At 39.5% G+C, this 12995-nt stretch overlaps 1 long non-coding RNA gene across 1 annotated transcript; it reads right to left on the bottom strand.

The window, feature by feature from the left end:
* Positions 1-5238: 5238 nt before the first annotated feature.
* LOC121643553 lies at positions 5239-5905 on the bottom strand. The gene is made up of 2 exons (XR_006011125.1): positions 5391-5905; positions 5239-5313 (listed from the first exon to the last, which is right to left on the bottom strand). It is a non-coding gene; the product is annotated as an uncharacterized LOC121643553 (long non-coding RNA).
* Positions 5906-12995: the final 7090 nt, after the last annotated feature.

Genomic DNA, 12995 nt, shown 5'->3' with positions numbered 1-12995 from the left:
TGGAAACAATCACTGGCAAAGGTAGTGCACGCCTACAATTGCACACGGAGTGAGGCCACTGGCTTCTCGCCATATTATTTGCTGTTTGGCCGCACCCCCAGACTCCCCATAGACATAATGTTCAACCTACCAAGCCATGATAACCAAGTCAGTTACGAGGAGTATGTGCAAAAATGGCAGTCACAAATGCAAGAGGCCTATGCCATAGCAAAAACAGCAGCACAGAAGGAGGCCTCAAGGGGCAAACGCTACTATGACCAAAAGACACATGGGGGACAGCTGTACCCAGGCAACCGAGTTCTACTTCGAAATTTTAAGGAGAGAGGGGGGCCCGGTAAACTCCGTTCATACTGGGAAGATGCTGTGTACGTAGTTGTTAGCCAGAAGAGCCCCGACTTGCCTGTTTATGAAATAAGGCCAGAGCAAGGAGGTAAAAGTCGCACAGTACACAGGAATCTACTCCTCCCATGTGACAGCTTGCCTGCAGAAAGAATAGACAAGTCCCCAAACAAACAAAAGAGAAAGACACAAACTAGGACAAGAAGACAACAACAGTCATTACAAGAGGACACAGGATCAGACAGCGATGAAGAGGGCGCTCTTGTGTGGCGGTCTCCGTTCTTGCGGAGCCAGGACAACAGCAGAACGCAGGTTCCCACGCCAGAGGCTGAAAGTGAGGAGCATCAGCCAGAGGACCCCCCTGCTGTGATCGCTGAGCATGCAGCAGAGGAGATCGCGGAACCAGCAGAAGGTGAGCTGCTGGCAGTACAGGAGCACCAGGGCCAAGAGCTGTACAGTGAGCATCCTTCTGATGAAGAACCGCTGCAGCAGAGATACAGAGACTCTGACACTGAGGAGATGTCATCACACGCTTACCCACAGAGAGAACGGCGGCGGCCAAGGGTCTTCACCTACGACCAACTGGGACAGCCAACAGTGAGACAGACAGGTATAGACCACATTGGCGTGAGTGTCTCACCTACATGCACCCAGAGACTTTGGAGACCGTGGGCTTGAGACAACATACAAGCAGTTTATTAAAGGTTTTGTAGACTTAATAGGAAGTGCCAAAACAGCTAAAGAACTGAGATTATCAAAAGTATAGCACATTCAGACAAAGATGTGAATATTACAAATGTAACAGTGTTTATATTTAAACAATGTGATGATGTGGTAACAAAGTGACAATGTTGGCCGTTTACTGTATGTGTTTGGTTACAAAGGTTAAATTATTCACTGTAAGGTGAACTTGTTTGTTTTATTACCTTGGGAAACAAATGGGTTATTTTCCACGCCAATACTGGTATTACTTCAGTAGGTAACTTTGAATTTACTTGATAAGACATTCCAATGGTGTGTACAACCTTAATAAATACCCAAGAGACACTGTTTGAGTAATATGAGTGTAAAAAAAATGGTTAAGCATTTTTTTTTATTTTATTAAGCAGGGGAGGGTGTGGCACCCAGGATTTATTTAGTTAAATTATTTAGACTAAAACGTACCCCCCATACATTTCTTTGTTATTTGTTTGTGCACTCGAATTATAAGTAATAAGTTATTGATCAGTTTACCAATGTTTGAGCTAAGCTGTGAGTTACCCCACTGCACTTGAACGCAGCACAGTCACGTAGCCCGACGCTTGCGGGTGGGCTCAAAGGCTGATGCAAGCAATGCGGGAGGTAAGACGCATAATACGTTGGGTCCGGATAAAAACACTTTTCTGTGGCAAACTACGGTTCATAAGTGACATATTTATGCCTGGTAAAGTGGAGTAATATTCCTCATTGGCCCACGAAGTGATAAACATTGTGTTCGAGGTCAAGGCATCATTTTATTTGAATATATTAAGAGCTAAAACGAGTTGGTGCCTTACAGTGTATGTAACAAGCTAGCTAAACGTAGCGCCACGTTCGCAGCCTGTTTACACTAATGTCTTTTTGTTTTGTGTATGATTCTTTTGCCAAGGGATGTGTTTTGGGCCATGCTAAGCAGAGGAACTCACAGCAGTATTTTGTGTTTAATCTCAAACAGGTACAGTTCTCTCATATGTGATCTCTGAGCATGTGTGCGAGCGCCGTGTGTGTACGAGTGTGCGAGTTCTCGTCTATGTATCTGGTGCAGGACTCGAGTGTGTGTGTGTTTAGTACTGGTTTTGATACATTGTTGAGGACATTGATGTATTTTTTTGTTTGTAGCTTTGTCCAAGTTCGTAGTTTTGGTTGTATTATAAAAGGGGTGACTGAATGTCTATTATTGACCATAAATATTATGTAAGACATATGTCAGTAGTTATTAGAAATATATTTTGGAATTGTTAATATTGTCCATACACACCAATAGCAAAAGGCTGATGCAAGCAATGCGGGAGGGATGTGTTTTGGGCCATGCTAAGCAGAGGAACTCACAGCAGTATTTTGTGTTTAATCTCAAACAGATTAAAGAGGCTTCTACACCCATCATTCCGGTCTCCTTCTTGACGTGTGTAACATTTCTACTAAAGTGTAGTTTAAAAAACATTTCTTTTTTTTTTTTAACAAAAGTTTATTGAAACCTAAAACATACTCTTCTGAGCTTGTTTGCTGATTCGCCATCATCTTGTGCTTAATGAATTTTGGGAGAAAAGAGGCAGTGAAGGATGCATTACCAGCAGCCTTTGTTTGGGGTCAAACGAAGTGCTGATTTAAATGGTGGATTGGGAGGGTCCTTCAGATTCGGTGAATTGGGACAGTGCTTTGCACACCGCAATGTCGTATGTGGCCAATGAATCCGCACTTAAAAGTGTGCAGATCCTGAATTGGGACTCACCTAATGTTGTTCTAAATCATCTCTACCATCTTCTAGATCATAATTCAGAATTCATATATTATCATCTCACCAACCATCTCAACGGTGATAATATCTGTCATAAAACCATCAGATGTGAGGACTGAACTTAAGCATCCAACACTGATGAAGAAACTCTGATTAAACTGATGATCTGGCTAAAAACAGGTTTTTCATTTTATCATAGAAGTGTTAAAAAAACAAATGATCCACAGCAGACATTTACTTCTAATAACCACCCGCTCCTCTTTCTGGACGGTCCACCGACGACTTATCATCACCACTTCTTGTTGGTCTTTTTTTTCATTTATTTTTCTCCCCCGTCCTTTTTTGCCTGTGGTCTGAATGTCAGGATTCCTGTTTCTGCTTTTGTCAGAGCTCACCTATTGGTTGTTGATCGTGTTTCATCACGGCGACTTGCGATAATATCTAACATGTTAGAAATTGTCGCAGATCCAAGACTGGAGAAAGATTGACGTTAAACAGCGCAGATTACCAGGCCACACCTAACAACCGAGATGACGGGAGAGCGCTGTGACTCCAGCAAAACTCCTAAGATTTCCTAAAGACGTGAAAATCGTTTGGTGTGAGCCCAGCATAAAAGAGAATGCAGGACAAGCATGGGTGTGGAACCCTCTCACCTCCACGGAGGCAACATCTATGGGTATTTATTCTGAAATCCTTCCATAGAGCCACCCGGCCAACTTTTCCATCGTGCCTTTCCACGTCCAGCCTTCATAACAGAGAAATGACCGACGTATGGGGCTTATCATGCCATGCATGCGTTATTGTGTTAAAAATTTAAACGCAATTAATTACACAAATTTGTTAATGCTGTTAACGTCTTATTTTTGACAGCCTTCATACACACACACACACACACATATATATATAAATGATATACAAAACTGACAGTAAAAAAATCCAGCATTGAGCGTACAACTCGTCCTGAGCATGGCACATGGAAGCCACATTATAGAGCGAGTGTGTGGTGTAACTATTAAATTCTGTAACTCATGTAAAATCTCAACTGTCTCCTATAAACTTCTCGGAAGCTGTTAGCAAAACCAGAGAATTCATTTAGAGAGCTGATTGATTGACTTGATCACAAATTGAGATTTCAGTCTTTTCTCATTGGGGAGAATGAGGGAACGGAGGCATCTGTGAGCACAGCTCACAATCACTACCAGGCAAAAGAATCTGGTTATCTATTGATTCCACCCTGATTGCTGTGATTTGGCTTTAGAGTGTTTCATTCAGATGGAGGCTGAGTGGCTGCAGTCTTCTGGAGCCGCCTGTCATCTCTCCCATATGCCACAGATTTATAATGATTTCATGCCTCAGTGAGTTGTTCATTCTTTTGAGAAGAAATGTGTTCCCTGTGATTTATTATTAGCTTCCATTTTACTGAACAAGTGAGTACAAACAAGTCGTCACACATTGGTCATCGTTTACGTGGAATGGACTCGAGAGCTTCAAAGCAATCATGGTGGAGAGGAGCAAAATTATTTATTTATTATTACTATTATTATTTTGTCTTTTATCACATGCTGGAATAAGTCCAGATAAGTTATGATCATTCTTAGTTTTAAGAACCACAGCATGTTAATTTAGAAGTAGGGGAGACCGGGGATGGTTGTAACATGGGGAGAGTTGAAACGCCACTATTTTCACCAATCAAGAATGAGACAGGAGTCAGATGATCATTCCAGTGTTTGCCCACTTCCTTCTCAATCTCACATGGCAGTGAACAAGGCTGAAAACACATGCATGTTGATTTTATTGACTAAAAACTGATTTTGGGATAAGAAAGTAATTTTTTTTTACCAACACTTAATTTAGTTTAGTACTTATGCAACTTAAAATAAAACCATATGACTTACAGTAAATGAAAAAGCTGTCTTTTAGGCAAAATGTGATGGATTCCCCCCTTGCTAATTTCAAATCACTATGCTAACACAGCTACCTAAACATTGGCTGACAGGGTTGGGGTGGGTTGTAACATTTATGTTAACAGTGTTACAACCATCCCATTCATAAAATTAAGTTTTTTTTTATTATTTTATTATTTTTAAATCATATCTAGGCAATGGAAAAAAGAAAGAGAGATGTGTGGCGGCTTTTTTTTAAAAAAAAAAAAGCATAATAAAAACACATGAAAAAGGCTGAAAGGCAATGCTGAAGATTCTGAGACCTTGGATGATGGGAATATTTGTATTATCTACATGGAGCCATCTTGCAGCTCAAGGCCAAAGGAAGTTTGGGTAAAATGTACCCAATGTAGTCTATGGGGCCACCAAGCTTGCACTCCAGGGTTACCAACTTTCATTTGTCTATATTGTGATTAAGATTAAGAACATAGTCAAACTGTCACAAACCCGGAGATTGGACTCAAAAGAATCAGGATTCCAGTGAAAGGTAAAAAGGAATTTATTTGAACAATGTAAATGTGCACTGGTGATCTATCCGGTCTCGTTCGGTCAGCTCTTCTGTGGGGGGTATGAGAACAGGTGTTAGAAGGCAGGGAGTCTGTGATAATGATGCAGGATGTTACAAATCCACGTACCGGGTGCTGTAGTGCAGTTTGGTGAGATCGTACAGGCAGAACCCGGGAAGCCGGACGGGGAGTCCACTGGAGTGGGTGGATAACTGCTGGGTAAAGAACAGGTTAGTGGGGGAATAACTGGCGGGGGTCAGGGTCTCCAACCCACGGAAGTGGGTGATAATGAATATCTCCGTCTGGGCAGAGTAGATTATTCCGTGATCCAAAATCCACATCCAAAAACCAGTCCAGGGGTCAATAATCCAGAAATCCAATAACAAACAGAGATACCAGTCAGGGGGCAGGCAGAGACGATAATCCAGGTCCAAAACAAGGTCAACAACAGGCAGGTAGGCAGGCAGACAGGTAGAACAACGGCTGGAAACGTGCAGGGTAGAACCAAGACGATCTGGCGAAGAAACGCTGTCACAGGCAGGTATTTAAAGGGCATCAAACAGGTGAAGCGTATTACCAATCAGAGTGGGAAAATTAGGTTGCGTTCAGGGAGGCTGGGAAGTCCGACCCTTATCAGACGGATCATTACACAAACAAAATATGTACAAACTAGCCCTGTTTTCTTTTTTCTTTGTTTTTTATATGCAAAAAGTATGTAAGCTCAATATCACACCTGAATCTTTTTACACAAGTGCAGAGTTATCATTATGAAAGTTTGTTCAAGTAGGCTTATTCACACACAAAGTCACATTAATTCAAGTTAAACATTGAACATTGAATGTTTGAGCTGTAGTCAGTTAAAGAGAAAAGATTTTGTTTGGGATCTTTTTTTTTTCTTTTCAATAAATCCATTTTTGAAGCATATTATATGTTGTGGCATCTGTTTAGGCTTCTTTTGTCCAGTTGTTACAACCCTCCCCAGTATGTGTTACAACCATACCTGGTAGTGGGGTAGGTTGTAACAAAGGACAACCATGTGTTTGACATTAACATACGATGTCTGTGATGTTCTTGCAGATTTCTGAATTGGTGCATTTTGTAGTGAAGAAATGTGGGTATTTCATATAAGAGTTTGAGAACTGTAGCTCAAAAATTCAATGAGTTACAGGTGTTGCAGCAAAAAGTGTTACAACCATCCCCGGTCTCCCCTATGTTCATCTGAGTTAGAGAAACATGGACAGTTTCTGTTCATGAATCTATTTTCCGGCTAATGGCTTGGTGGGGGAACAGTATTGATGTTCATTTTTGTGGTTCAGTACTGCAATGGCATGTCAATAAGCTAATTAATACTGGTAGACACTTAAAACAGAGATGATGATTTGTATAAAATAAAAAAAAAAAAATGACACAAAGATGAATGCCAGTCAATATTCCAATAATTACTTATCATGTTTTTTCTCTTGGTCTGTGTGATCTCTATTAACCTTAGCTCACCTTTGGACTTCTGAAGAGCTAACAAGATGAGTCATGCAGTATGGGGTTGAGGATAAAGCCCCTGTGCAGACTGTTACATAAAAGTAGCTCACTCTGGTTAAAGAACCGAGTTACTCAGGCTGCTATATTTTTGTGCGGTGTAAATTAAATTCTTGTTGTTCTTGAAAGTAACCCAACTGATGTTGCAATAAAGGTTATTTAAAGATGTAGAACAACTAAAGGCTGGTACACACATAAGGATTTTCTAATTCTGAAGAGATATTTTTACGTTAGAGACCCCACACATGAAGATAAAAAATCCGGCGACTATTATTAAAAGAAAATTCCAGACTGAAAAACAAAACAGACTGGAGACAGCATGACCACATCCTTCCTTGCTCCCCAGTCAGCTCGCTTTCTGATTGGCTACGTTCCGTTCCATGTCACAATCCAAAGAGTCACAAGTCAGGAGTTGTTGGCTTTTCACACACACGTGAAGATTGTTCAGTACTTCTGATTGTTGGCCGCTACCCGTTTTCAGCCAATTGTTGCGACAAATTCAGTCTTAACACACCTCAGACCAAATGATAATTTTACAGGAAAATCTTTTAAGACTCAAGATAATCAGGCGTTTGCCGTCCTTGGTTAGGAAGGTGTAAAATCGGGACAAAAACAGCCCAATAATCTTTATGAGTGTACCAGCTTAATGCAGATCTATAGCACTATAAAAAGTTCTGCAGTCAGTGGGCCGATGAGGACTTCAGGTTGACATAAAAATACTTTTTTTAAGGTTGTCCCAAAGCATGCAGTAGCATTACATAGATAACTGGTATTATGGGGGACAGGGGAAAACATTTTTTTTTCCAAATTGGAACATTTACAGAGTCAGATCATACAAACAGAATCCAAGTTCATCATTTGAAAGTGGATGCTAAGCGCCCTTACAGAGGAGTCGTGTAACTGCGAGTCTACATGTTTGGAACTGAAGGCAGAAGGCCAAATGGTGTCATACGCATTCAGTGGCTGTGCATGCTAGCAAACAGACTGCCACTGGCACTCTACAGGGCAAAGGACTCCTCAGAGTGCAATTCACTGCTTCCTTTCAATTTGCATGTTATTTAGTTTCCTGGTCACATGGCTTCTGTCAGTCTGCTTTATCTTCTCTCATCTTCTTTCAGAGTTTCTGAGGATTTAAATAGTCATATTATCCAAACATAAATAAAAGATCTTTTATGGTAGTCATTTGTTTGTTTACTCTCTTTTAATGAGGCATCTGATTGAATTTACAAATGAATTATTCCAAGATTGTTCCAAATGCAACATTGATGGCAAGTGATTCTTCTTATTACAAGAATTATTCAAGCAAAAGAGTCTTCTGGTTCCAAAACAATAAATAATATCAAATTACATTTCTAAACAATCAAATCCACACAATATTTATAACTAAGGAGGTTGATGGTAATGTTCTCATAGATTGTATCCTCTATTTGTCTTTTTCATTTTGAGACCAGTATATATATTATATATTTCACATTTTAGCTAATGGACATTTTTGTAAACATAAATATCAAATAAAAACATCTGTTTTAGTAACCTTTTTACACTGCTCTCTCAAAAACAAATCAACTTGAAGCCCATTTTTTGCAATCTCTAGTATAAGTGTATTTTTCTTTGTTGTTGTTTTTGTTAGAGTGTTTTAGTAAAGTGTCGTATTATTGATGTAAAGTTGGTCTGGATATAATGAAGGCTTGTGGTTTAAAGCACAGTGGTTAACTGTTCCATCCATCCCTCTGTACTCTTCTTTAAGCAGTGTGTGGCTTTTAATGAAAGATGGAACATCCCATGTGGAGATTCTTGCATGAACTTTTAAATGGTTTCTGGTATAACTTTTACTTTTCTTCTGCTTACCTATGCTTATTTACAATTTTTATCTAATTGAATGGGGACAAGTGACATAAAACAATAAATAAATAGGGACAATATGATTTAACATGGTTTCAAAAGATAAATGAAACTGTGATGGAACCTCCATTATTACTCTTTAGGAATACATTTACATAACATAAAATACATCATTTTTAGAGCCATAAAGCCTATTCAATATAAACACCACTTGTGCATGGTATCTTGTATCCATGCACCAAAGTAGTTCATTATCCTTATTTGTTGACTATAAATTCTATAAATTAGCATTCTTAACTTGACAGTTTAACTTAACTCGGCACAACTTTCATTTGATAACTTTAAAAAAAAGATGGTAAAAGTTAGCTGTTTTTATTATTAACTTCGTGACACATCCAGTACTAAACAGAAGCAGGAAAGATTGAACTGCTCTGACCTAAATTAGCTGCTGTTTAATCTACACAACTTACTAATGTCTTTCTCTCTTTTTTGCTCTTCCTGTTTTTTTTTTTCTTTCAATGCCAGAAAAGGTAAGTTCTCTTCATTGTGGTAAATCAATGCTCTCGTTTCTTTACATAAAGTGCACTATGCTAATAGCTGAAAGAAGATGAGGTAGGGTCTCTTTAGAGAGTTCTGCGCTGACAGACTGATGTCATTGCAAACTTCCCACATTGTCACTGCTCTGTAGTGATTCAAAGATGGTCAGACACCAGACACCGAGGACTCAGGGCCCCAAGCATTAGTCTGGCTTGCCTGTTGGAAAACATTACCACTGCTCACACTCACTCCGAGGTAGGAATGGGCGATACCAAAGTTTTTCCTGTCGATATGATACCATTAGTTTATGGTACTTTTTACTGATAACTGATACTGATACTGATACTGATATCAATATCGATATTGATATTGATATCATTATCAATATCAATATCGATACTTCCAGCCCTTTAAAAGAAAATAAGAACTTACAGTGTGCATTAACATCTTTATTACAAGGGCAGTATGAAATAATATGATTATTCACATTTATTAAATAAAAAATATATAATACATAAAAGAAATATGATAAGTATAATAAAACATAATAGTTATTTGCAATAAACAAAACAAAATCATGACATACCCACATGACACAGAAATACACTGGTACTTGGCTTCACATGCAATATTATTGTCTAAAACTTTCAGAAGTGAAAAAATGTTTTGTATCAGCAGAGTAGTATGTCAATACTCAAAAAGTATCAAATCCAATAATTTGATCGGCTGATATCAAAGTATTGACTCCAGAGTATTGATAGTGCCCATCATTACTCCTAGGTCACTTTTAGACTAATCATCTGACCTAATATGCATGTTTATGTACAATGGAAAGAAGCTGCAGTATGTAAAGGGAACCCATCCATACAAGAGGAAACCATGCAAACATGCAGAAAGGCACCAGCTGATTCGAACCAGGGACTTCCTTGCTGTGAAGTGACAGCTAACCACCACACTTATAACAATAAATACTAATATTTAAGTGCTGCTTTTGACACCATATCCCATTCCATCCTCCTCAGCAGACTCTCCTCACTTGGTGTCACCTCTACTCCCCTTCTCTGGCTCCAGTCTTATCTCAATGGTCGCTCTCAGTTCATCAAACTCAAATCTTTCACTTCCGATTCCTCCCCAGTCTCCACAGGTGTGCCCCAAGGTTCTGTCCTGGGGCCTCTTCTATTCATCACCTATCTCCTCCCCCTTGGTCTCATCTTCCGTAAATTCAATATCTGTTTCCACTGTTACGCGGATGACACCCAGCTCTACCTGTCCTGTAAACCAAATTCCACGCTCCCACCCACCTCCCTCTCTGCCTGTCTCCTGGAAATAAAATCCTGGTTCACCACCAACTTCCTAAAACTGAACAGTAATAAAACTGAAATTCTCCTCATTGGCACCAAATCCACCCTTTCCAAAGTTAATAGTTTCTCCCTCACCATCAACAGCGCCTCAGTTTCCCCCTCCCCTCAGGTCAAGAGTCTGGGTGTCATCCTCGACAGCACCTTATCATTTACCTCACACATCAATAACATCACCCGCTCAGCCTATTTCCATCTGCGCAATATCAACCGTCTTCGCCCCTCCCTCACCCCCAACACCACCTCTATCCTGATGCACAGCCTTGTCACCTCCCGCCTGGATTACTGCAACTCTCTCCTCTTTGGCCTCCTACAAAAATCCCTTCAGAAACTCCAAATGGTTCAGAACTCTGCTGCCCGCATCATCACCCGAACTCCCTCCTTTCATCACATCACCCCCATCCTGCAAGAACTCCACTGGCTTCCCATCAAGTACAGGATAGAATACAAGATCCTCCTCCATACATACAAATCCATACATAAACTCTCACCCCCTTACCTCTCAGATCTTCTCCACATAGTCACCCCTTCCAGATGTCTTCGCTCCTCCTCTTCTATCCATCTCTCTGTCCCTCCTGCCCGTCTCAGCACCATGGGGAGCAGAGCTTTCAGTCGCTCTGCTCCCCAGCTCTGGAACGCACTTCCTCCTGACCTACCAATACCGACTCTCTCCTCACCTTCATTTCCAAACTCAAAACTCATCTTTTCAGAACAGCATACTCTCTGTAACATTATTTTCAATCACATCCTCGCCACTCTGCCCTTTATGTTTAGGTTTTTAGATTGTGTTGTATATGTGTGCCTTTCCTGTACTTTTAATGTTTTATTATTTGTTTGTACAGCGTCCTTGGGTGCCCTGAAAGGCGCTTTAAATAAAATGTATTATTATTATTTATTATTTAATAACTGAACTGATGAGGGAAATAATCTACAGATTAATCTACAGTAAACATGTGTTAATATGTGTTGCATTCAAATTTATAACATATCAAATTATGGAAACCAGAAAAATCAGGGAGTGAGTAATTGTTACATTATTAAAAAGCATAGAAACCAAGATTATTAGTGAAGCTTGGTTAACATTGTAGCAGAAGATGACCAGTGATCTGTAAGATGTAATTGTCTTACAAAACCTGGTTTTGTAGTGCAAAAAGTTGTCATCTCATTGGAAAAGAAACTACTTACAATTGACTACCAATAACTTTAGGACGACAGCATAATTTCACACAATTAGCTTTTGTGGAGACAGAGTGGCAGGGGAGAAGAGGAACATGACAGCAACACCAGAGGGTAAGAAATGGAAGAACTAGAAAATGTTTCTGAAGTAAGCGACAACAAACCATGTCTTTAAGAAAAGAAATTACCTTGACTGAAGAGGAGATTGAAAGCTGTGATTTGAATGGAGATGAAAAGTGGTTGGGCTCGATTTTTATTGACAGCATTGATGAAAATAAGTGTTCTCGCTTGTGGGAAGTGTTTCTTTTGTAGCTTTATTATGTATTGTGTAGTGAGACATAATCACTCACTGTACTTTTTCTGCTATGTCAGAATAAATTAAAGTAAAAACAACCCATGTCAAGACCTGGATTTGCTCTAGTGATACATCTGGTGCTTTAGCTGGGATTGGCCAAAAAACAATCTAAGTTGTATTCAAAGGTCCTGTAGATTATCATGAGAAAAGCAGAAATGGTAATAAAGAACACATGGAAGTACACAGGAATTTTCATATTGCTTGTGGCTCTTGTTAAATATTTCAATTGGACATAATGCACTAAAAAGGCACAAAAAGAAAAAAGAAAAGGCTGTGGTTGTCTATTCATGCCATGTAACTGAACTTAATTGGTTTGTCCTTCCCTACACCTGTCTGCTTTTTCCTCTTAACTTGACTTTCATAGCAACTCTGTCCTTTTTTTGTTCAAACTCCTGTTTATTGCATCAGTACAATAAGAAACGGGTGACCTCAGGCTATGGTAAAATGATTTTTCAGACTTAACTTCTTGACTGCATAAAAGCTTTCTCATGTATGATATAGACACAACACAAGATAAGCATTTATTATTTACAATGGCCCATTCAAGATATCTGTTATGGTTAGGTGTTTGAGCTGGAGTGCAGTTCAGTGGTTCGCTTTCCAATACTTAAATAGGAAAGATGGATGAAGAATGATAAACAATACATTTATATAGCACAAATGAAATGCATATTTTAGGGTCAGAATGCAAGTATGCAGACCTTGATTATAGTACTCAGTTTAAAATGAGCTCTGTCTGTTCCAATACACTTGGCAGAGCTTTCCTCTTTCCATTTGCTGAATCACTTGGCGAAGGAGGTTACCAGATCCCACTGGTACTTAGGGAACAAACCCAATTTGCTCTCAAACCCCTTGTACTTTATTTAGGTTACACAGTGCACATCTTTTTGAATTTGCACTTCTGTAAGCAGAAAGCCCCGGTTTTTATAAAAG

This window comes from Melanotaenia boesemani, chromosome 7 (genome assembly GCF_017639745.1).
Source record: "Melanotaenia boesemani isolate fMelBoe1 chromosome 7, fMelBoe1.pri, whole genome shotgun sequence".
In the NCBI taxonomy this organism is placed as follows: domain Eukaryota; kingdom Metazoa; phylum Chordata; class Actinopteri; order Atheriniformes; family Melanotaeniidae; genus Melanotaenia; species Melanotaenia boesemani.
The sequence above is the reverse complement of the archived record's forward strand: the minus strand, read 5'-3'. Positions and strand labels throughout refer to the sequence as shown.